At 42.1% G+C, this 24,960-nt stretch overlaps 1 pseudogene; it reads left to right on the top strand.

The window, feature by feature from the left end:
- Positions 1-24,528: 24,528 nt before the first annotated feature.
- Positions 24,529-24,960, top strand: part of LOC132014484 (tissue alpha-L-fucosidase-like) — a 46,193-nt pseudogene continuing 45,761 nt past the window's right edge.

The following is a 24,960-nucleotide window of genomic DNA, read 5'->3' as shown; positions in this document are numbered from 1 at the left end:
CACCAAGGCCAACTTTGGAAGGGAAGGTGGACTCTGTATGGATGGTGTGAGAAGCACTGCAGTCACCATGAATACAGATTTTGTTCCCATTTTCCCGCCCCTCACCCCGCTTCACCGTGATTCACTGTCCCTTGACTTAGAAGCCAAACGAGTGCTAGACCCTGTCAGAATTGCTCATGGCTTGTTCCCAGCATGTGGCACAGAAGAGTCAGGACAGGTTTGTTGAATGGCCAAGTGTAAGTGAAGGTGAGTCCGAGGATGGCCCTGACCTCGCAATGACCACGGGCAGCCGACCAGGGCAGGGGCTCAGGCTAGACCGCTGACGCAGTTGCACATCCAAACGGCAGAAGACAACCTGACAAATTTTCTGCTGTGGGAACTTTCTCATCGGGAGTTTTCCACTTCCACAGGGGACGGGGTGATTTTTTTTCTGATTCTCATTAGCTCATGTTCCCAAGAAGTGATGAGGAAGTATGTAGTAGCCTCATTCAGAAGGAATCCAGGGTTGCTGAGCAGTGATGTCTCTACAGAATTGCTCTGGGGAAATAGACCCGGCCCAGGTCATGGGTGGCGGATGCCTGTGCAGGTGAGATCTGCAGGGGCATCCCCTCGTGGGGAATGGGCTCGTGGCCGCACAGCTGCTTCGACTGCTTATCGACATGGCCCCCTTCCCGTCTGGTTTTCCACTGGGTCTCCGGGTGCGTCCTCCGGGTACTCGCTCCTCGCACCAGGCTGGCTTCCTGGTGTCACCTCCAGTCCTAGAAGACAGGACTGAGGTTGACATGGAATCCACAGAGTCTTTTTTCATTTAAAAGCAGAGTGAGAAAATGTCTTCTTTAGTCATCTCTGGTCGATCTTACTTTTTTTTTATTTTAAAGATTTTACTTATTTATTTGACAGAGAGAGAGATCACAAGTATGCAGAGAGGCAGGCAGAGAGAGAGGAAGGGAAGCAGGCTCCCTGCTGAGCAGAGAGCCAGATGTGGGCCTCGATCCCAGGACCCTGAGATCATGAACTGAGCCGAAGACAGAGGCTTTAACCAACTGAGCCACCCAGGCGCCCTCGATCTCACATTTAAAACACACAGCTTAACATTATTTATTTCTGTATTATTGATAAAGCCCATGGAGCCACTCACTGTTGGCAGATGTTTAAATGCCGGACTGTGGAAGACAGGGTTCGAGAAAAGTGTGGTGATTCCCATTTCTGCCTCATTACCTTTGTAGATGAATCGAATATGCCATCGTGTGACTGGATTTTTATTGCAGATGATACAGTGGGAAAGAGGAGAGGGAGTATCTCTTAATGATTTTGATACCACTGACTTCTAACGCTGAGGACAGCAGTTTAAAAGAAAAAGAAAAAAACTTGGAGAATGAGTCCAAAGCTTCTTTTGGCCCTTCTGTAGATTTTTATTCCTTCTGAAGCCAACTTGGACCTTAGAAATATTTATTATTGGTATTTCTAATGAAGAACAACCCTTTATAGAAGCCAGTCGCCCACAGTAACTTCAGCGGTATGGGAGAAGCATCCGCCTCTTCCCTAGGCGCTGACATGGGGTCAAGGTTACCCCTGGTTGGGAATATCTGGCATATGACATATTTGCAGGTAGGCTGTTTCGTTTTAAAATGGCTTTGACATCATATTTACTGCTAGGTTAAAGTACCATAGACCAGTTGTTAATATGAGAAATACGACTGGAGACTGCTCTAACATCACACTAACGGGAAGTTAAGACCTGCAGGAACACTACATAAATAGTGTTCCTCCTGTATTATGTTAATTCTTAGAATAACCTCGCAGCAACATTTCATTGTGACATTTGCATCTCTATCCCCTCGTGAAGTCTTAGGTTGCTTCATCAGGCACAGAAATATGTTCTTCTTGCCTGTGGCTGCCAAAGTAAATAGAAATCAATGGAAGGCGGCAAAAGTGCTGAAGTCATTCCAATAAGGGAAGTGTTGTTAATTTAAATTTTGCACTTGACATTGGTAAGGACTAATAGCAGAAAATAATGTCCTATGCTGACTTCTAAAGTCATTTTGGTCATCACTTATCCCATGTTTCTTTGTTGTTGCAAAAACAGTGTTATAAATAAGAAACCCTTCTAATTGTGATCTATCATGAAAATAAGGGGAAAAAACAGAAGTTTTATACATCTGAGTGATAGTAAGTCCTTGGAACACTTAGACACAAAAGGGATCTTGTGATCTTGCCTGTGGACTGAGTGACCTCTGCGTGCGAGGACACGTATGCATGTGTACATGTTTCAGAAACTTCAAAAAGCACCTCCCGCTGCTTTCAAAAACCAGGCAAATATGTTTGAGGCCTGGTGGTAATTTAAACTAGGAAGATATACACAGAGCTGAAGGTGGCTACACAGGAAATTAGAAAAGTCTTGACTCCTCTGAGCAAAATGAATGTGCCATTGTATCACTGAATAATTGGTGGGGTGGGTCTGTGATGTTGATGCTAAGCAGGTGTCTATAAATCAGAATAAATGTTTGTAATTAATTGTTATTGGTATTAATAAGAAAAGGTTTTAAATAAGCTAACTTGCTTTTCCCTCAGTGAAATCTCTGGGAGTTTAAGGCTTGTCATTTCAATCCTAAGTGGGTCAAAAGTCTGAAGTATTCTTGAAGTTTTCACGCTAGACCAGTAGAATACTGTAACCTGGCATTGGTGATCTTCTCTTCTTCTTCAGTGGAACTCCTGACTTTAAACACAAAGCAGATTCCCGCTCTGAGTTGTAGGATCCCACATGCGGTTGGAACGCCTACTTCAAACGTGTATGAAAGGAAACACCCAGTTTGTTAATTCTTGGGGTGGAAGTTTTAGATTGAGTTGTTCTGTCATGTCTGCCTGCTCCGCTGTGGATCCATCTGACTTTACACCTGACTCAAAGATCAACCTTGTTAGGTGAACCCAGAACATCTGCTCTCTCTCCATCTTTTTCCTTTCAAAGCCATCTGTTAAAGAGTAACAGAACCCTCTAGATTCATTTCTCAGACTTGTGGGAAAAGCTGGGGCAGAGACTTTGTGTCCCACCACACCTCCACAAGCCTGATGGTGAGGAATGTTCTTATTTAATCCATATACTTTTCTATGAAAGAACAGCCCTAGAAGAAAAGACAGGCACTGCATTTGCCAAACGGCTGGGAAAAGAGGCCACAGCACAGAAATAGTCATTCCTAGCATTTAAAATCTGCTATGTGTTCTTTCTCAGACTGCAGCCTGGAGCAAGGAGACGGGGGGAAGGAGGAGGCTGGAATCATGTTGAGGATGAAATCAAGATATGGAATCCATAGTGGGATTGTGGCATTGGTTGACATAAAAGAGAATGCTAAGGCTAATGGCCACAGATAAAATTCAGAGGCCTAGCAAATGCAAGGAGGCATTTATTCCAAACTCAGCAAAAGAGTAGTAGCATATTTTGGAGACTAGGGTAGCAGTCAGGGAATGTTTTCCAGTTAATCTGCATCTAGGATTGTGGCATGGGCAGGATGGGTTGAAAGGAAGCAGATTGTCTGCTCTATTTCTATTGTACCCTGTTTTTTTGTGCTCCTCCGCATGTCACCATCATCAGTAAGCTGGAGGAAATCTGGTCTGTGGTTACATAAACTATACGACCATTAGATGGGTGTTCGACGAGCTAACAGGATCCAGCCCGAGTGGTTGCCCAAGACTGTGTCAGCATGACCCAGAAGGCTGAGGAAAGCGAGGTTTATGAGTATTAGGCAGAGTCCACTCTTGTTTAAATGTTTGAAGAATTATCTTAATGATGGAAAAGAGAGATAGGAGGGGAAACTCATTAAACTTGCCTAATATGAGATGTAGCTGGGCTGGCTCTATGCAAGCATGGCAGAACATTTTAGAGGTCATAATACACTTTTTTTTTTTTTTTGATGATCTAGCAGCATAGCACTAAAACCATGCATTCTGTTAACTTTTTAAAAATACTTGTATTGTGAAAGACAGTAAGGTACAAGCTAGTAGCTTTGTCAGCAGTGCTCATTGCTTTTGAAGAGCATGCCCATGGGTTTTATGGGACACAAAGGGCATGGAGAGAGGCTCTGAGGATCTGTTTTTCCACTCCTGACCTGAACTCACTGAGACTATGTTAGAAGCTTCCTTCCTCTGATGGCCCAGTTAGGCACTGAGCCTGGGCCGAGGTGAAGGTCTACCAGATGGCTCGGTTCTGTTCTGGAGATTTTGCCTTTCTGGAAACATCTGAAAGAGTGAAATGCCACATCTCCAATTTCTAGCAACATACTCATCTGCCATCCTTTGGCCTGGAAGCTTAAGCACAAAGACCACTTGTAGCCAGACTTCAGAGTGATCTGTCTCTAAGGAATACCTTTCATATTGTACTCTTCAGTTTTGCAATTCTTCTTAAGCTACTGTAAATTCTCAGCATAAATCTGCAGAAAGACTTCACCCTGCACGTCAAATCCTTACGAGGCTCCGTTTTCCCTCTCAGTTTAGTCTCCTTTCTAAAAGCCAAAGGCAGACAGAGGCAAACCAAGAAATCCAGACACTGCACCAATGGGTTAAATCCTATGTCAAAGGTACAACTATAACATATTACAAGCTTTTATCACATAATACCTCACTCAGAGAAAAAATATTTGGGGCGGCTTTTCTAATTCATCTTGCGGGTGTTAAATGAGCACATCTCTGGTGTTCCTGTCTTTCTGCTTCAATTAAAGCAATCACGCCTGTTCTTTTAGGAAACTATTAAGGGTTGATTACCTCTTTGTTTCATTGCTGGTGTTCAATTTCTCCTCTGGGTCTCTCCTTTCCAATACATCTATCTATCTATCTATCTATCTATCTATCTTCTTTCCTTCCTTCCTCTCTCTCTCTTTCCTTCCTTCCTTCTTTTTAATTCTTTATCTGGCTCTGCATCTCAGCACAAAATATGGTTTAGGTTATTGTTTGATAAGATGGCTGCTGGTAAGATATAACTTGTTTAGTAAATACCAACAAGTGTTTTTGTTTGTTTCCTGTGTATTTGATACATTGGGCGGGTGGGGGTGGACAAAGGAAGTACGAGATGGGTTGTGTTCCCCGTGGGGAGAGGAGATATCAATACTCATAACATCTAGAAAACAATTCTCTGTCAGTATAAAGCCAAATGTTTGATTTCTATATGGCTAGGTAATCAGGAAGTTTAAAGCAAGCAAACAAACAAAAAAACAAACAAAAAAACCCAGTCCGTTTAGTTAAGACAGTCTTTCTGGAGGGAAGTATAACACATTTTCTAGCACAAGAAAAGGGAAAGCATTTGAGATTGAGAGAATGGCCTGAGCACATAAGAAGAAGGACCAAGAAACATGGATAGGGTACAGATGGGGCTCATCTGACCAAAGGGGAGGAACTTCTTTGCTGGGAAAGTCAGATGTGGATGCTACTTATGGAAACCTTCCATTACAGGGCTGAGGGGCACAGATTTGAGGCAGTGGTACTGGAGGTTCTTAATATAGACAGAAATGCATGGAAGGAAGAATATGTGGATTTATCTAGCAATAGTGTGCAAGACTCCCTGGAAAAGAAGATAGCAAGGGAACAGAATCGTAGGTATTGGGCCAGATGTCCATTAACATTCCTTCTGATCCACTTCAGAGAAAATAATTACATGATTTTGTGCAAAAAAAGAGAGACAGACAGACAGACTTAATTGAAAATATCTAAGAAGAGGTGACATCTAAGTTGGTTTCATGGAGATGGTTGGAAGAAACATTTCACACAGCAAGAACAGCGTAAATAAAGGCATAGAAGGATTGGAAAGTATGGGGCCATATGGAGAATAGCTAGAAGTTCAGTTTGTTTGGGGGTGTGGGTGCAAAAAGGAACCATATGTTAATGTCGGGAGGAGTCTGGATGTTGGAGCCAAGTTGTAATTAATCAGATATAATTTCATCCACTTGCCCTCCTCATCTCCATGATGGGAGCTCTCTTTCCAATGTTTATTTTATGTCTAGTCTATTTTGAACGTGGAGGCTCGCTCAGAGGAAACTCACCTTCTCCCAAGAGAACCATGCCATTGGAGAACAATTCTAATAACTAGAAAACTCATTTTCATGTTGATATGAAACTAGTCTTTCAATATCTTGCTTCTGTGGGTCTCCCTTCTGTTCTTTGAGGCTTACAGGAGAAACCTGAGTGCCAGGTGCCAGGCTAAGGAGTTCGAGCTTAAATCTGTGAGCAGTGTATTCTGGAGCAGAGAGTAATTCCTTAGTTTCACTGAAGCACTAGAAGCCCCTAAAGTTTTTTGAGTAGGAGAAGGTTGGGATTATTTCTGTCTTGAGGAAATCACAACAACGGTGCAGGAAAGAGAGCCAAGCTGGGAAGAACATTTGGAAACAAAAAGGAAGACAGTGTAAAGGGAGAGCTGGTAAGATCTCTAAAGCAAATGCCTAACTCAGGTATTGAGCAAACCAGGGGATTGTCTTTGGGATTCAGTTTCTCATCTAAAAAAAAATGAGGAGGGTTGAACATGTTACTTCAAGGGATACTTCCAATCCTACTCTCTTGTGATTCTGAGCTTTTGGAATTTAAAGAGGTATTTACAAGTGTAGGAAGAGTTTGTGTGATTGTAGGTAAAAACAGACAGGGCCCAGAAGGGGAATGGAAAAGTGTTGAATCTAAGAAAGTTCCAGAGAAGACTCAGAAGGCCAAGATGACCACTTGGCTGCTAGGCCAAAGGGAAAACAAGAATTAACTATAATTCAACTCCTGGGTTATGGGGCAGGGTGTTTCTAAGAGAGGGAGAAGAAGAGAAAGTCAAACCATGGAGGATATTCTAAACATGAAACAGGGGCACCTGGGTGGCTCAGTGGGTTAAACATCTGCCTTCGGCTCAGGTCATGATCTCAGAGTCCTGGGATGGAGCCCCGCATCGGGCTCTCTGCTCAGTGGGGAGCCTGCTTCCTCCTCTCTCTCTGCCTGCCTCTCTGTGATCTCTCTCTGTCAAATAAATAAATAAATAAAATATTTTAAAAATAAATAAATGTGAGAACAGGAGAAGCCAATGAAAGGGAAGGATGGTGGTTGTGGTGGAGATGGGAGGGAGGGGCAGAGATTGGGATGTGTTTTGGGGGTAGAGTTGATGGGATATAGTGATGGATTGGATAGAAGAAGAAGGAATATATTATGCTTAAATCTTGAAGTCACATTAGTTGATGGAAATTAATAGAACAAATTTAGATCTCTATCTCCAACTCAGTTTGACTAAATGATTATCAGTGGAATCCTACTATGTGTGTTCCAGATTCATTCATTTGATAGACATTTGTGGAGCACCTACTTTGCCCATGTACTATGCACAGTGATACTTATAAAATCTGGGGCAAGACAGGCACAGTCCTCTCAGAGGGCTTAGAGTTGCGGGAGGCAGAAAACTATCAAATAATCACCCTGTGATTGCATGACTGTACATCATAAGAAGTGTCAAGAGAGAAAGGGTAAGTACATAGTAGTTTTGAACTTAAGAATGGATGGATCTAATCCAGCTTGAATAACCAGTAGGGCTTCCCTGGGAAGATGACATTTGAGCTAACTGAGAGATGATGGCAAAGAGAACATCACACCCAAAGTCCTGTGGAAGGAAGAAACGTTATGATTCAAGAACAGAAAGAAAGTCATTGTGGCTGGAGCCCAGAGAATAAGCAGGAGAGTGGTGATGGGTGGTCAGCCAATGGTCAGATCAAAGGCCTCATAGACTTTTGTACAGATTTTGGTCTTTGTTCCAAGGGTGATGAGAAGAAAGTGACATTGATTAGGTTTTTCAAAAACCTCCTTGGCCACAGAGTTGAGAATAGCTTCAAAGAGGATCTTCACATTTAGAGTTTCTAGGTGAATGCTTCAGTCGGCTAAAGCCTGAGTCATATGAGCTGCCTTGGGGTGGGGGTGGAGAACAGAACAAAACTGGGGTTCCATTAAAAGGCAAGGAGAGGAAAGTGCACATAGAAGTGTGATGGATTATGGCCTCTTTCCATGTCAGCCCATCTGGAAAGACTACATTTTTCCCAATGGCTATATAACATTCACCTGCATTGCTAGGTCATTCTTTAATACCACCTCCCTAAGAGTGGACATTTAGGTTGCTCCAGTTTTTTCCTATTATACTAAAAATTGGAACATTCTCGAACATTTATCTTAGTTCTTATGAGATGCACAGAAATAAAAATTCCCAGTCAGAGTGTACAAACATTTTAAATTTGAGGGTAAATTTTCCTGAAAAATGCAAGTAGTATTTCAAGGTATGATCATGAGTTAGCATATAATACCAGGGTTAGGAAGTCAGGAGTTAACGGTAGACAGTGAGGCGCTGGTACGGTGATGCAGGGAGTTCCTCATGATGAGTTCCTGATCTCCCATGATGGGCTCTATCAGTGTTTGCATCAAAGCCATTAATCCCCAGAGGGACAGCAATAGTCTTTTGGCCAACACATCTTGAATAGTAAATCCCTGAACTTCTGGTGCAGAGATAACCAGGAGGAGTAGGTGCCTTCTGAGAAACTGGCTGCAACCCCAGGCATGTTCTCCTTAATCCCTCCATCCTTCTTGACCTGCTCTTCTGTTTGATTTCCACAACAGCACACTCCACTGTTTCTCCTCTTCCTTCATGGCTCATTGTGTGAGCTTCAGTTTTTTCTTTACCTTGAATATTGATGCTTCTCAGATTTGAATCTGGTCCTTCTTCTTGTGCATCTTCAAACCCTCTCCTTAGACAATCTCATTTCTTCCTATGTTCAGTATCTTTAAATGCTAGCAATTCCCCAATTTTTATTTCCTCTGAGTTTCAAAATCATATATGTGCTGATCTAACTTTCCAAATGGAATACTTAATTTTTATTTCCAGTTTATGCCCGCCCTCATCCAGTCTTTCCCGTATGGGCGTATGGATAAAGGTCACTTCCATTCAACCAACTACTCAAAGGAAGAACCTTAAAGTTATTTTGGATTCTGTCCTTTTCCTCCCCTCTCAATACAGTCTGCTAACAAGCCTTGCTGAATCCACGTCCACATCGAATCAGTCCACTTTTCTTCTTTTTACTTTCCTACCTTAGTCCACCATCTCTTCTCACTTAAACATCTGCATTCTCATCAATTCTTCATGTAGCAGGTAGATTTTTTGCACATGTAAATCAGATTGGTCACTTCCCTCCTTAAGCAGTACTCCAGGCTTTCTGAGGGCTTTAGGACAAAAATGTGAATGAGTTCCCCTTGTCCACAAGGCTCTGCATCACCTGGCTGGGGCCGTTCCCAGCCACCTCTCCCACCCCTGCCCTCTCCGAGGGCTTCACCACCGTTTCCCTTTCAGCAATCTGACCATGCCAAGTTTCTTCCCATTTCAGGACCCGTTCACCTGCCAGGAATTTCTTCCCCCAGTCTTTGCTTAGCCAGCTCCTTTGCCTCCCTCATGTCTGAACATAAGTGTCTCCTCAGATAAGCATTCCTTGGCCCCCTATGGAACATGGATCTCCTGTATTTGGCCTCTAGCTCAGACTTTTGTTTCCTTCATACCGGTCATTACAGCTTGCCATTTAATTTTGACTCATTGTTTGCCTTTTCTGCTCTAGAATAAAAATACTGTGGAAGATGGCACATGGATGTCTTGTCCACTATGGATTTCTCAGTATTCATAGGAGGAGTATTTGTTGGATAATTGAAAGAATCCAAGTCATTGTTCTTATTCCAAAACAAAAGTCTCATTTCTCTATGGCAATGAATCACTTGCTCTTTGCTATATATCATGTATAGAATATGACAGTTGATTTTCCTACTTTTACTCTTCTCTTTAAGTCTCCAAAGAGAGAGCATCCTCTTTCCCCACCTTGGCTGTGAATTACCCATTATCTTTTGGGCTTCACCAAATCAGAGGCTAGAAAATTCAACCAGATCTTTTCCCTTACACAACATAGAAAAACTACATTTCAAATGCTTTGTTGTGCCCTGAATTCATTTTTATTGAGTGTATTTTCTTTGACTCTGGCTCTATCTATGCTTTACCATGAACACATTATTGACTTAGCTTGAGGGAGATGTACAAAAGTCTTCAAAGCCTAGCAGAAAAGAAAGCAGAGTTAGCATTTGTGGAGTGATGTTCCCATGGAAGCAGAATGGAAGTTGGCCCTTTACCAGCCTTGAGGAAATGAGACAGTCCTATTTCTGGAGCTCTACATGTTCTTTCCCTGTAGCAAGAACAGTCCTTTCTCACTTGATTGCTGATGAGTACATTCACTGCTGCCATCCCTCCCACCATTTCAAGACTGGTCAAGCAGTAGGTGTCTGATGAATTAATCATGAGCTGTCAGCTATTGGCTCTTTGAGGCATTGAAATCTACTAAATTGAGTAGTTGGCAGGACAGCAAATAACAAGGGTTCTGTGACTTGTGGCTTGACCTCGTCCCACTTCTGGGGTCTCTTTTTCTTAACCTGTAAACCAAAGGTTTGTATGTTTACCCTGGACTCATGGACTTTCTCTCTCTTTTTCTCTCTGCCCACACACATGGATAGGGATGCGAGAAGAGAGGCAAAATCCATCGTGATCTCAAAGACGTTTTGAAAGTACTGTGCTTATAAAAGAACTGTATGAAACCTTTCCAAACACAATAAATCTAGATTTTAAATTTTATCTTTTGGCACAACGTGCACTCCCACCTCAGTTTCAACAGGCTGTAAAATGTCATTTTCCTCCAAAACCAAAGTTCCATTGTTAGAAGTATGAGGGCTTTGATTAGCCTGATGTCATTGCATATTAAAACATTTGAAAAAAAATTTTTTCTTAACAATGGCCTGGCATATTACAAACTATTGTCATTAAAATAGTCTGATATTGGAGTAGGTCAGATAAGTAGATTAAACAGGACAGCCTGAAAATGGAGCCATACATATGCTAAAATTTAGTTTGTGGCAGAGATTACATTGGTAATCAATGAAGGAGTAGATGGAGCCATCTCATGGGAGAAAATAAGATGAGAGTCTAGTTTTATTCCATGCACAAATATAAATTCCAAATGGATTAAGTGCCCAAGGTATAAATCACATAACTCTAAACCCACGTGAAAAAAAACCTACCCTTGAAGTAAGAGAGGTTTTCTTTAACAGGATACCAAAAAAACCCATACACTATAGCGAAAAAGGTACTGAAATTTGACTATAGCAAAATTTAACTCTTTGATTTGGCAACAGACAAACAAAACTCATTATAAACAGAATTTAAATACAATTGAACAGAACAAATGACACTTTTAAGAAAAGTTTTTATTTAAATTCCAGTCAACTAACATATAGTGTTAAATGAGTTTCAGGTGTACAGCATAGTGATTCAACACTTCCATACAACACCGGGTGCTCATCATAGCAATTGCCCTCCTCACTTCCCATCACCTCTTTGACCCATCCCCCACCCACTTCTCCTCTGCTAGTCATCAGTTTGTTCTCCGTAGTTTATTTCTTGGTCTCTCTCTCTTTTTCCCTTTTTCTCGTTTGTTTTATTTCTTAAGTTCCACATATGAGTGAAATCATTTGGTGTTTGTCTTTCTCTGACTGACTTATCTCAGCATTATAATCTCTAGCTCCATTCATGTCGTGGCATAAGGCAAGATTTCATTTTTTATGACTGAATAGTATTCCATTCATCTATATTGCTTCTTTATCTGTTCATCGATCAATTGGATGCCTGGGCTGCTTCCATGTCTTGGCCATTGTAAACAATGCTGCTATAAACATAAGGGTGCAGGTATCCCTCTGAATTAGTGTTTTTGTATTCTTTGGGTAAATACTTAGTAGTTGAATGCTGGATCATTGGTTAGTTCTGTTTTTAACTTTTTGAGGAAATTCCATACCATTTTCTACAGTGACTGCACCAGTTGGTATTTCCACCAAGAGTGCAAGAGGGTTCCTTTTTCTCCACATCCTTGCCAGCATCTGTTGTTTCTTGTGTTTTTGATTTTAGGAAAAGCACTTAGTTTTAACTTCGGATGATTTATTGTGTAGTCATTTGTATATGTATGAAATAATATATGTATAAAAAAGTCGCTGAAGTACAACTTTTAACAACAAGAGATTCAAAGTAGCCTAATTGTCATTTGGTAGGAAATTGGTTAAATAAATCCTGATCCATTAATACAAAGGAAGATTCTGCATTAATAAAAAGAAAAGAAGTATAAACAAATAGAGAATGATCTTTAAGTGAAAAAAGCAAGATGCAGAACTAATGTTACTGGAGAGGAACATAGAAACTATTTTTTGCAAATGTATAGAACTTTTGGAAGGAACACTAGCACATTGGTTTTCTCCAAGAAGGCAAACTGAATGGAAGAGAAGAGAATAGATGAGAGAGAGAAAAATTTTCACTATGTACTCATGCATCTTACCCTATGAATATATTACCAATTTAAAAAAGAAGATTTATCTGTGATATATATAATATGCAAAAGACTACTATGCACAGAACATGTAGGATCCTTATAAACTGGTAATGAAAATCAAATAATCTAATAGAAAAATAAGCAAAGGATATGATAAAAGAAAACTGTTATTGACAATAAACCCGTGAAGATAGTTAAGCCTATGAATAGTCATGGAAACGAGAAATAATTATAACCAATACTTAGCCATTATTTTTAAACTGTCAAATTGGGAAAAAAGTTACATGTCCAGTAGTGTCATATATTGGCCAGAATGCAGAGGAAGTGGTCCCATCATCTGATTTACTGATGTAAATCAGTATAGTCACTTTGGGAGTCTATGGCGGCACATAAGTGAAACGATGCATAACATAGTCCCATAGATTCTACTACTGAGTGTATTTCCTTTGAAAACCCTTGAGGTGTGTACAAAGGGACATGTACAGGAATGTTTGTTGCAGCATTCTAGAAAATGGTGAAAAACTGGAGAGAACCTAAATATCTCTCAATAGTGGATTTAAAAATATGATGTATACATCATGAACAGGGGTTAATTAACTAGATCTGCATATTTTAACTCAGATCACCCAAAACCTAATGTTAAATAGGAAGAAAAAACAAATTGCAGAAAATATAAAGAATGACATCATTTATCTAAATACAAAATACATATAGAAGGTAATACTATTTGCTTCCTGCATGTGTAAGTGTATAAGACATATATATTTTTAATAGGCTGGAAAGGTCCACACCAACTCACGAAAGTGGTTTCTCTTGGGTGTGTGTGTGGGGGAGGGGGTTGGTGAACTTGTTGAGGTTGAAGGGGACTCAGTTTGGAATCTGAAACATTATTTCAGAAAGTATCAGATGTTAACAGTTATTAACTTTGGTAAGTATGAATGTAAGAGTTTAACTTCATGTATCTTTTTAAAAAGAAAAGATTTCATTTATTTATTTGAGAGAGAAAGAGATCACAAGCAGGAGGTTTGGGAAGAGGGAGAAGGAAACTCCCTGCTGAGCAGGGAGCCTAATGCAGGACTTGAGCCTAGGACCCTGGGATCATGACCTGAGCTGAAGGCAGACACTTAACTGACTGACCCACCTTTTTGCGTCTTTTAAATTTCTCAAAAAGAAAAAAAAAAAAAAAAAGGTAGGGTGAGTACAGACTTTGTCAGGGGAAAAGAATACTATAGTTTACCTTTGAGCTTAGGAGAACCCAAGCAATACACCTTTCCCTTTATGAGAGAAAGAAATCCAGAGTGAATGCTTGGTTTCTTCTGGAAGAAACTTTTGCTGATGATGGCTTCTTTCCTTCCAACTTTTCACCCAGCTCTACACCAGAGACAACACCAAGAGCACTCCTAGGAAGGGCAGCTACTTCTAATTCTGGAAGGTTGGTTAAGGGCCAGTCTGCCCAAGTGAGATTGTATTTGAGAATAAGTTTCCATGAACATGGTTTATAGGTTTTAAATTCTACATTGTGTGTACATTATTACTATTATATATTATTAGAAAGCCTGCTGTACATGGGATATAGAAATAATAGAAAGTGGCTTAAGATGTGGAACCCCAATTCTAAAGATTATATGCATTTCAAATGACATTCTGAAGGACCGAACAATCCTCCCAAATTTCTCCAAAAGAAAGAAAAATGCCAAAAACTCTTCAGAAATTTTTCAGAAGAGACAATATTTCACTGTGACCAGTTATCAGTAGGCATATTTGGTAGTCACAGGTCTTCTGCTTTCAAGGGCTCTTTCTGTTGTACCTATGAATGAGACTGACCTTAATCAGCAGGAAAAGGACCCCCTAACTCATGTGATACAATGTGGGTTGGGAGTGGGAGCAACTTGGGTGGTAGGGTACAAGGGCCATTGTCTGGGCCCCATGACAAGAGGTTGAACCCATGTGGACAAGAGGTCCACAGAGTCCTCTTGAGAGAGCAGATTTTGGGGTCCTTGGGCATTAAATAGTATCTTTTTTACATTTTGATAGAATAGTAGTAACTTATTGCACCAGTTGACTGCCTCTGAACTCTGTGGTCATTCCTTCTGTGACAGTGGTAGAACTACACATCCATTCAGAACTTTAGAAAGGAGACTTGCTTGTTTTGACACCATTGTTTCTGTGAAAGAGAAAGGAACCAGGTTGGAAGGGATAGTCATGAGTTGGCAGAATTAGTTAAGAATAACAACAGCACCAGTGTGCGTCACTTGGGAGAGGTAAAGAAAGCCCTGATGAAATGCTGGAATTCACGGGGGAATATTAGCCCAGCTCTTCCTCCCTTAGCTTGGACAGCATCTGTCTCATTTCTGTGCCTTCTGCATATTTGAAGGAAGCTTGCCCCCACCTGCCAATCACTTAACTTCCTATGATGCCCCATACTAAAAAAGAAAAAAAAAGTATGTTATTAAACATAGGGATTCCTATTTGTAGAAACAAGTCTTTGCTTTTTACTTAAGCCTTGATTTATTGTCTTTGGTTGTTTTGGGTAAGGGTGATGGCTGATTTTTAACAAGAAGATAAACTTACAGATGGAAATTCTTTCAAGCCATAAATACCACTCACTTGCCTGGTCCAGGGAAGTTCAAATAAAGACCCTGGGATTTAGCAGCTGCTGAATGTTTTCCTTCTTTTCCCATTGGCCAAGAAAAAAGAAGAAGATGTGCCCCGCCGTCAGTGGTATAGGCGCCAGGCCCTGACCCAGGTCTGGATACGTAAACCATTCAGAGCTCCTCTCGTGGAGAAAGGAGGCAGAACATGACAAATTGGTCTATGCCAGTTGACCTCTCAAGGGGAAGCATAACTTTGCACCATGATCTCGGATGGTTTCCTTATCTGTTTTATTTAGTATAAACACTGTCCTTCGTGAGTCCTCCCTGATTCTCCAAGCAGGCTCCAAGGATTAATTCTGGGGCATTGGCTGAATTCACCACCTCTGCTCTGCTCCCCAGTATTGTTTCCATCTTCTTCTTTCTTGGTCTCATGTGGATCTGGAAGATATTAACTCTGAGGGCTGGTGCAGCGTCTTGATCTCCTTTGGGGTCTGCCACTGTAGGGAACACAGCGTGGACTCCTAGGAGGTAAGCAGTACATGCTTGTCAATAGTCTTGTGCTGCATCCACATGAAACACATGGGGGAGCCTGACACAGTACACAGTCAACACACACTGCACTGGCTTCGCCCCAGACCCACTGGACCGGGATGTCTGAGCACGGATCCCCAGCCCTGGAGCATTTGTAAAGCTCTGCAGGTGATTCTCGTGCAGGGAGAAAGTTGAGAGCTACTGGATTAATTAGACTGTTGCTTTAATTGGCTAAATTCTGTTGGCTTCCAAGTTTAGAAGAAAACTAGACGTATTCCTTTGAGAAACAAATATCCCAATGGCTGGGAAGATGCTAGTGCTGTTTTGTAGGGAGAGGAGAACAAGAAGGGCTGGCCAACCTCTGTGGTCCTTGATGAGCCCCTCGGACGCTCTGTGCCTCAGTTTCCTCCTCGGTAAATTAGAAAGATGAATACTCTCTCTTAAGATTGTTGTAAAAATTAAATGACCCGACCTATGTACAACTCTTAGAGAACATTATCTGAAAATCCAGAATGAGGAACAGGGTGATGTGTCTGTGGTTACTGTTGTTCTCCTCTTTGGTTAATGACTCCAGTCTCCTCCTAGACTAAGCTCCCAGGACTGTTTTTGGCTCCAGCCTCCCCTTTGCTCCTTCCATCTCATCTCTTAGCAAGTCTTGGTCCTCGTATCTGCCTCTTCCTTTTCATTCCTACTGCCCCAAATCCAGTCCTCAGGCTCCTTCCTCTCTCTTCTGAATCACAGCTCCCAAATAGCCCCAAGGTCAAGTTGTGATCTTGGTGCTGCCAATCTGAAAACTCAGCCTAGTCCCTCATTGTTACAAAAATCCCAACACAAGCTGTGTGCCTGGGGTGGTTTAGTTAACTCTTCCCAATCCTGCTTTTCCTCACATGTAACTAGAGATCACATTCTACTCAGTAGGGTTGTTGTAAGAATAGAATGAGAAAATTCCTGTGAATAAAGCATTTAGAAATCTATGTGGCACATAACAAGGGCCCCATAAATGCTAGCTACTGCTATTACTATTATTACTTGAAAATTGCCTGCCAGCAGCTCTCTGGCCATCCTAGGTGCTAGCCTTATAGAAGTTCTTGCTGCTCCCAGACCACACTCTGGATCAGGCCTCTTCTCCCACTGTCCTTACCTTAGGAATGCCCATGACCCCTCTCCAAGTGCCTGAATCCTGTCAGTCTTTAAAGGATGTAAATCACTCCATCTTCAGACTTTGTTTAAAAGTCTTTCTTTGAAGAGAGGCTTTCTCAAACTTTAATGGGCATCAGATTCACCTGGAAAGCTTCTTAAAACTCTAATTGCTGGGCCCAACCCTGGAGATCCTAATTCCATAGGTCCAGAGTAGGGTCCAAGAACTCACATTGCTAACAAGTTCCTGGGGGCTACTAGTCTGCTTGGTCTGAGGTCCATGCTTTGAGCAGCACTGTTTTAGGGCCCTGAACACTTTATGACTTCTGTTTCAGTTATTTGAGTACAAATTCCTTCTTCAAGGAGATTAAGTTCTCAGTGAAAGGGCCCAAATCTACCTTCCCTTCTATCCAGAGGAGACCTGGGCTGGGACTTGAAGGGTGGAGAGCACTGCAAATGAGAAACCCACGGCCAGGACCAGACAGTGGTCCTGTGGTAGCAGGAGGAGGGAGGTGAGGGTGACTGGGTGGGTTACTGAAGTATAGTAGGAAAGCAGTCTCGAGAGAGGTGTCAGGCTGGATTTGAGCAGGTATGCAGAAGAACCTTGAAAGGCAGGCAGAGGAGTGTACATTTTGACCTCTGATCTGGGAAACGCAAGGGTGAACTGCCTGGTGTGATGACAGTTCCTTCCCCTTGGTCGTGAACTGTCGCAGAGCTTGGCTGGGCTCTGTATTCCTAGCAATGTGCACATCCTAGGTGCACAAGAGATGTTTGCTCTCCTAGCTCCCAAAGTCTATCATTCTGTGAGTGACTCTTATCCACGAAAACATGGACTGAGGCTCAAGGCAAGTCAAGCGATCCTGCATACCTGGGCTAAACCAGAACCTTGAGGGCCTTGAGACTGGTCCCAACTCCCACAAATTCTGGCCCATTCCTTCTCTGAAAACCATTTGTGGTGGTCTGGAAGTTGCTTGACCAAGGATCCAGAATCATCACTGCCTCTAGAAATTGGATTCTTTTCTCATTTTCTGCATAAGCTTTGTTGAAGGAGATAATCACGAATGAGAAAGGAGGAAGTGGCCTCCCGAAAACAACAGACCTGGGTTCCGTGAGAAGTCCTTGATATTGTTCTGCAGGTTTTCTGCCATGCTTGCCTCACAGGGTACTGATGAGGTTAAATAATTAATGTATGTGATGTACTTTGTAAGCTCTAAAGCACTGCAGGAGTATAATTAATTATGTTTATAATTACAGGTAATGTAATTATAATTGTAATTACTTTGTGGGTGGAAGCAGAATATATATAAATCCCATGCCCGTTCTCTAGTAGGATATCCTTGGTGGATATCCTTGGTGAGATCATCAGTTTGTTGAGCTTGACTCACTTTCTCTAACTTTATTTTCAGCATTGAGACGTATGTAAAACTTTGGCTTGAGTTCAGTTATGTTTTAGAAAATGGGGGAAAAAATTGCATAGACTGAGGATGGGAGACCCAATATCTCAAGACAATATTCCTTGGCACTTAGCTATCAGGGAGATAAATTTAAGGCAACTTTTTATTAATTTGCCTAGATACAACAATGATACTTGCACAGATACTGTAGTTAATCAGACATATACACATATAGTATATATATATATGTGTATATTCCTGCGTTACTCCAAGTACCAGTTCCTTCCAGACATCCACTAAAATCTAATAAAATCTAAGATGGTCATGCATTTGTTTGATCTCTGTATCAAGCAATGCTTACTAAGTCAAAAGTGTAATCTGTTGTACGATTTTATTTGCTTGGCAAAATGAATAAACTTGAAAGAAGCACCAGGTAACAACTTCCTTCCGTTAACATGCTCCATCTTACAAAAGGATGGTGTTTTGGCCCCTGTTTTGCAGCAGTGTCTGTGCACTCCAGGGCTAGGAATTCTCATACCCTGTCAGTGAAACCTGTACTGTTAAGAAATAAGAATAGTAGAGCCATTGTTGGTGTTTTTCCCCATTTGAAAAGTCAGTACAATGGCAAGATATTTAACAGGAAAAATTCTCCTGGTACGTTCCTCCTTGAAATGGCAGGCTTCCACCCGAGAAGCTAGCCATTGCATTTTGGAGTCTCTGACCTTCTGCTCCTGTTCCTATGCACTGTTAATTGTTGTTAATTTCTAACACCTCATTAATTATTTCCATTAAAAGTGTGGAAGAGGGAAATGCCCTTCACTCATGGGTGGTCACACGAATAAACCATTAATAACTACAAAAAACTGTGTTACTTTAAAAGTGAAAAGTGAATTTGAGCCAGGTACATGCAGGTTTCTGGGTTTCTGATGGCCCGGCTGGGACACTTTGAAATCTGGCCACTTGGAGTGTAGGCGTGGTTGAGGAAGAAGGTGAGTCTCCTTTCACTTCCTGGATCACTAGAACATTTGGCCTCTAGAACATGCTGTACTTTCCAGAGAACTTTCCTTACAACTTTTTCTTCCTTTGCAAAAGAAGCCTGGAGGCAGAACAGTTTTCTCCGGTGTGACAGCCCAAGTGGATGACAGTCAGGACTTAACGTGGCATTCCTGACTCCCACTCCCATCCAGCTGGCCAGACCACTCAGGGTGGCCAGTGCTGGTGCCATCTGACTTCCCCTCCCGCCTCAGGCTTTCATAGAGATGGAGCTGTGGCTGCTTCACTGACATTGGGCTTCCAATCTCTTCCCCCCGCCCCCCAGCCTGGATTGCCATTTAGTGTTGAGATTTTTATTTGGTGCTTGTCTTAAAAGCGTAGGTAAAAGAGTCTTCCCAGAAGCTTATAGGTGTGTTGAGAATTAAATAGTATAGTGGGGAAAAGGCATCAGATGTGCTCTCTAGATGTGACTATCCAGCAGAAAATGTTAAGGTAGAGACAGGAGATTTGGGAGTTGTAGATGAAGACTTATTTTATGTCAGTAGTGACATCCAGACCCCTTGGATTCGATAGCGAAAAGGTAGATTGCGGCAAGGCCCACGTTTTTGAACATAAGAAGTTAGCAGAATTCCTTCCAGTTGCACTCCTTGTTTTCCTAATAAGATAATGGAGATCCAGAGTGAATCAGGAGACCCTTTAGCTATGAAGATGGGAAATATGAGAAATATGACTTCCTGCTGTGATTCTGGTCTTCATCTGGACTGATCTCAAGAACAGGGCAATATCTCTTCTTTCCCTTCTTCTTCCCCTTTCCCTCTCTCCTTCTTGTCTTCCTCCCGTGCTAGTGTACTGGGGAGATCTGAGCAGACAACTTTCTACTTCTGGAATAAACTGAAAACTATACCGGGTGGCTTGAGGTATCAGATAACTTCATGGACAAAAGGCCACGTTGGAAGTCTATAAACATTGGCCTGATTTTCAGAAACCATTTAACCTTTGGGCCCCCATTTCTTCTTATCTGTAAAATGAGGCACTTATATTTTAACTCTGAGGTCTTATTATACCAGTGGGATTCTAAGGTCTAAACTCCCCTGTAATTTTCTTCCTATTGTTTTACCCATTCCTCTTAATTGCTGTACAATAGTCTAATGGTCTGTGGTTGACACCATTCCACATTTTATTTATTCCCTCTTCTATTAATGGGCACTTAGTTTGTTGGGTGCTTCCCCCCCCCCCGTTGGATGTAATGCTGCAATAAACGTTTTTGTACCAATCTCTTTATATATATGTGTGTGTGAAAATTTCTCCAGATTTTCAAATTTACTGAACGCTGCTGAGTTAGCCTCCAAAGTGGTTATACCAGTTTACCCATCTTCACTCCCTCCACCTCTGTTCCCACAATGGCTGTTGTCCCCTTATCATATCTAAAACCAGCTAGCAGGACATAAGTTCCTTTTCTGGTGGATGTAGGTCCCCAACATCCCTGTTCCCATTTATTCCTCCACTACTCTCCCTCCACCCACCCCAAGGCTCTTTTCTTCTATAAGAGATGAGGGGGCAGCGCCTCCTTATATCCATGTTTGCTCCCAGCTCTTTCACCTCTGCATTAATAATAAGTCTTTCTTCCCCCTAGGGGTTACACTTTGAAATAGGCAAGTCAGGAAGAGAATTCTTCTATTTAATGCCGGCTCATCCCTTCCTTGAGTTACAGAGCAGAGACACGTCCAGCTGCGTGCTTAGGGGAAGAGAGAGGTCAAAAGGAGAAAAAGACATGCTAGAGAAGAAAATCAGGTCATATTCAAAAATTTCATTTTTCAACATAGGCATTGAAAACAAATTGCCTTTATTGAAAATTATAAAATTACATGAAATCTGAACTATCTGAGAAATCTAACACTTAGGGCCATGGTTACTATGACACTCATCATTTCTGCTTGGATTATGGGATAGCATTCCGTTTTTTGTGTCTGGGTCTTATGTTTCCTAGAGGAAAGCAACGATGTATAATTAGACCAGCTAGATCGATGCCCAGGCAGGGAGAAGAAAAGAGGGAACCCAAAAAAACATTTTTAAAGGGGAAGAAATTGAAAGAAGGGAAAAGTCAGGAGGAAGAGCTCCTGATTTTGAGAGGTGTAGCCAGGGACACCAGAAGAATGTGTGTTCCTTTGATAAGAAATTGGAGGAGAATGTACCTGGGGATGACAGGTGGAAGTTGATGAATTTGAATTGGGATATAGGGAGTATGAGCATCTCTTGGAGGTGATCATTCCAAGAGATCTTTTCCTTTAAAACTACAGGCAGGACAGAACACCACCTCTGCTGGGTTTCCATGGGATCTGGAAGGATGCCCTCCTCCCATGTGCGCACGTTCCTGCCTACTCCACATTATAGTGACCCCGGCTTCACATGCCACACATCAGCTTTCTGCTTGCTCGGGGCTTTCATTCTCATTACAAGTCCTTCGCAGCTGAACTTTGCTGGAGTGTGTGTGAGCATGCGCCCACACACACAAATAAGATGAGAGACCCCAGATGCACACTTTTCCCCAGAGGGAAAGCTAACTTCCTTCTACATCCTTACAACTGGTTTCTATTGACTTCAGCTGTGAGCATTTCCAGTGGGGCAGCCACATCACAGTGCTTTGGTGCATCCTGGGGAAAGTGAATGACCCCATGACCAGGTGAATATTCTCCTGGTGGTCCCCAGGTGGTTTTGGTGGCAGAAGGACTCCCAGCTCCACCTTCTTATCCCTGTGATATATTGTTACTCCTTGCCCCATTTGAAGTTTTTAAAAAATAAATTACTCAGCAAATGTTATTTCATTCCCCTACTTTCATCTCCCACTGCACTAAAGGCCACAGATGTCTCCGTGCTGACTGTATTCTCTGCTCAGCCCAGCTGGAAGCAAACAAAACAAGGATATTTCTACCCCGTTTATTCGAAACACTATTTCAAACAGACTTCTCTGAGTCATCAGTGATGTCCTGTTTCTAGGACAAGGAATAATTGCTCTGAGCTCATAGTTGCTCTTTTTAAGGACTCAGGTTTAGAGGTTATGAAGAGCTATTCCAACTCAGTGATTTCCAGTCCCCTCTCACTTTTTGTACCGCTTTTCAATGTGTGATGGAGTGAGTGCCCATTCATAGTTCTAGACTATTCGAGTAATACGCATTTTCAAGATTACAAAATGAAGATTCATTCATTCCTTGACTTATCCATTCAGCCAACATTTCTTGAGTACCTTGGCATGCTAAGGCACAGGTATTGGTGCTGAGGATCCAAGATATCCTTAGAGATGCCTTCCAGAGGGGAACTCAACTACCAACAAGTGGCTATCACTAACTTGAAACAGAATGCCCATCTTTTGAGTTCTTTTCTCTATTTTTCTTCCTTTGTCTTTTCTTTATTTTATTTTTCATTGCTTATCTCTCATTCTTCTTTCCTTTTCTCTATTTTTTCCTTCCTTTTTATTATCATAATATGCCTTGTTACTTTCAAAAGGCCAACCTTGTCTTCTGTTTTTCTCACTTACTTCATAGTACCAATATTTATCAGTAGTTGAAGGGCAAAGCACTGCTCTGACCGGTTCAGGGTCATTTGACAATTTTAGGTATCTGAAAGGTTGAAGAAAAATGTGTGAACTACGGTAAAAGTGAATAAGGCTATCGGAAAAAGGATAAGGGTTTATGAATTGGAAAGAAAGACAATATTTCTGAACAAAACGTCAACCTCTGGATTAGTCAGGATTGGCTGGGTTTTGTGGTAGTAATAAATAACCTCCAAATGTCAGTGACTTCACCCAACAGAAGTTTGCTTCTTGCTGAAGCTCCATGTCCAACATGGGCCTGTGGAGGATACAGCCCCACCAAATCATTCAGGAATCTGGGATATTGGGCATGCTGTCATTCAGCATGTGCTTCCAAGATCACTTCCACAGGGGAGGAGAGCAGTGGAGGGTCATCCACCAATAGATGCTTCAGCCTGGAAGGGACCCACAGTTCTTCCACTCACAGCAACCAGACACATCAGATGGCCTCTCCAACTGCCAATGAGCTGAGCAGTGCAGCCTTCGTGTGCTTGAGAGGAGAGAGTGCCTGACCCTGTGAGATTAGTAGTGTCTACCTTAGCAGGCAGAGTCAGCAAGTTTGCAATCAAGACTGTGGAAAATCCCAAATGTCCGGCTGCCATGTCTGAAGGACAAATGTAGAACAAATAGTCAACCTGTGTTCTAAAGCGTCAGAGCTCACTTCTAGCCCCTCTGGTTCCCAAACGCCTCACCACCTCACACATCCTCTTCCACAGATCCTTGTGTGTGAAGGCAGCATTTTTAATAAATACCCATGTGTGTCCTTTTATCCAATAAAATGTCAGTCTTAAATTACTAAGATAATTCATCCCTGAGGTTGAAATATTCTTCTTAATTTACTTCTTTAATTAAGGGAGGTGTGGGGTTTGTGAAGCTTGGACCATTAGGAAGCATAACTGCTCTGAGCCAAGCCTGGGAGGCCATTCCTCGCCTGTGACAGTGTGATGGAGTGAGGCTGCCAGTAAGCCAGGGTGTCAAGGATGACAGGACAGCTCCATCTATTGTAGCCACCAACCTGAATACATAACAGAGTGCATCACCTCCCTCAGACACATTCTCTCAAAGTGAAATTAACTTTATGGGGTGCGCAATTGTAAAGTCTATTTGGATGGTTTTATGTAATGACCCAGGAGTTTTCAGACAAGTGACTTTTGAGCAGCTGTCAACTAGAGTTAGCCTGCAGCTCTGGACTTCCTGGGACATCAAAGATCAAAGTCCTGAGGGTCATCCATCTAAGAGTGGATATGTCCCCTTGACTGATCCTCGATGGAGCCCAGTCTAAATGAAAGAGAAGAAAGATGACAAAATCAGCCCAATGCAGTGCCAGAGAGCTGAGACTCCGAGTCTAGGCCCATTCTGGGTTTACATCTTGGTGGCCCACCTATGAGCTTGTGTGACCTTGAGCAAGTTGTATAACGTCTTTAAACTTTAGTTTCCCATAAAATGAGAATGAAAATAGTACTTGCCACACAGCCCTGTTGAAAGAATTGATTGAGACGATGATGATCCTTAGCCTGGTGGCTGGCTGCTATCAAGTGGTCAGAAAATAGTAACTCTTACTGGTACTTGTTACCGTCAGTATTGTTCAGGATAGCCAGCATGTATGACATTAGTGCCTTAAGATACTGTGCTGGACCCTGAGATGTAAGGGCAGAATAATGAGAAGAGCCAGAGACAAAGAATGACAAGATAACTAATATAAAAATAGTAGCATTTCATTGTGGGCTTACTCTCTAAGAGGTACTTCTCATAGCTAGATCTTTATAGAACTGATCTCATTTAATGTTCACCCAACCCTCTGGTTAGGGTTGAAGTCAGTTGATTTGGACAACACTGAAGCTGCGTGGACAAATGGAGGAAAGACTGGTCTGGCTGGACTGGAGCACAGGAGAGGAATGGCTAAGTGGAACAGGATGTACCTGGTGTTCCAAGGAAGCTCCACACCAGCACAGGTGCTCATTGCCCACGTGGATTCCAAGGTCATCTCTAATTTTGGCCACCTGGTTATTAGTGGTGTGCTGTTTGACCAAGAAACAGAAGATGGCCTTGAGGCAGTAACCACGCCTTTGAGAAGCTGGGAGACTAAAACACGTATTCAGGACATGCTTAACCGCAGCCTCAAATCTTGGGGTCAATTCAAGACATGTCCGAAACAGCAGCCAATAGCAAACCAGTCCCATATGCCAGCCACCTGAGGATAAAACTTCTTGGTGATCCAAGATTGACCAGTAGATGGAGCCCTGCCAGGAATGGTGACCCCTCAGGACAGTGGTGAAAGCCCAAACCAACCAACCTCTCCGCCTCTTGCATCTCCCGTTAGTCTTCTACTACAAGGTCAAAGCCAC

Source organism: Mustela nigripes, chromosome 3 (genome assembly GCF_022355385.1).
Source record: "Mustela nigripes isolate SB6536 chromosome 3, MUSNIG.SB6536, whole genome shotgun sequence".
Taxonomy (NCBI): Eukaryota; Metazoa; Chordata; class Mammalia; order Carnivora; family Mustelidae; genus Mustela; species Mustela nigripes.
Note: the sequence above shows the minus strand (reverse complement) of the source record. Positions and strands in the feature narration are given on the sequence as shown.